Source organism: Sphaeroforma arctica (genome assembly GCF_001186125.1).
Source record: "Sphaeroforma arctica JP610 unplaced genomic scaffold supercont1.146, whole genome shotgun sequence".
Taxonomy (NCBI): Eukaryota; class Ichthyosporea; order Ichthyophonida; genus Sphaeroforma; species Sphaeroforma arctica.
In genome coordinates, this window is record NW_014040412.1 from 131,761 (window position 1) to 133,428 (window position 1,668).

Genomic DNA, 1,668 nt, shown 5'->3' on the forward strand with positions numbered 1-1,668 from the left:
TATATATATATATATATCACTAGCACTAGCACACGCACACATGTATGTAGATATGTTCAATGGGCCGCGTGTCAGTTGTCAGTTAACCACCTTGTCCTTCATAGAAGTCGTTGGTAGACATTGTCTTCCCTCGCACAATCGGCGAATCCTCATCCCAACAGGCCGCTAGGAAATCAAGATTTGGATACAAGAATCGGATACAAATCGACTATTTAGAGAACTTAATGACGTTATGATATCAGGATTTGGATACAGGAATTGGATACAAATCGACAATTCAGAGAACTTCAGGACGTTATGAAATCAGGATTTGGGTACACAAATCGGATATAAATCTACAATTTAGAGAGGAAATGGATACGAATCGACAATTTAGAGAAGTGAAAACACCACAAGGATCGGGTTAGACGAGACCACCAGATTTGCACTACGACTCTTCGGCCTATCAGGAAGTCGTATCACTATCCGTTGAGTCCGGAACGAATAAAAATAAAAATGAAAATGAAACTTTACGCAAAGACCAAAATATAGTTATATAAAGATCCGAATGTAGTTAATTGGGAATTGGGACAGTAACACGCCGAATTGGTTCGCATCATAGGAACCGGAGCTGAGCGTGCACACAGAGGAGCCCAAATATACTATATATGGTAATCGGAGTAAAACTTACAATAGTGAAGTAGGTATGGTGTATGTGCATACAATGCTAACTGCATATCACCACAGAACAGAAAGGTATAATACTAAACCCAAAACCCTATATGGACACTCAGATGAGACCGAGTCAAGCAGATGTGGTATTGGCGAACATATTGATGCCCGAATATTGCCACAAAAACCCCAAACTCAAAGATTGATAAAAATAGAACACAGCGTTACCATAAAAATAATGAACCCTAGCACAGATACCGTATATCACAACACAGTGCCACCACCGTAGACACGTTCAGAGCACCTGCAGGACGACACACGTGTACACCACACCGTATATGCATACCGTTTTGATGCAAGAACTACCATTACATCCCTATATATATATATATATATATATATATGATAATAATAATAATAATAATAATATATAATAGTATATGTATATGCACATGAATACACACACACACACATACACATACACTCTCTCACACACATATATATATATATCTATATCTATATGAAAATTTATATATAGATACATACATATACATGTAAATATGGTAAGTCATGGGCGAAAGCACCTATTCTACACAGCAAGGATCACATAGTGAGTTGGTACACTCAAAAGAGTCTTACAAGGGGTTCTCGTTAGTTTCAATATCCAAAAGAACATAGTATGCACTCATTGAGAGTACATCGATTTCTTATAGAAATCGTTACTTATCGACTTATAGTAGAACGAAATTGGGCACCAGATTATATCAGGAGAACTATACAAATCACCACTCAACGACGTCTAAAAGATGTAAGTACAGAAGTATACGCATCTGACGAATCATATATACATGCTAATTTATATATATATATACATATATATGTATATGTATATATATATATACATACATACACACACACAGACATATATATATATATATGTATGTATGTTTATATATAGATATAGATATATAGATATTTATATAGATATAGATATATAACATATACATACATACATAT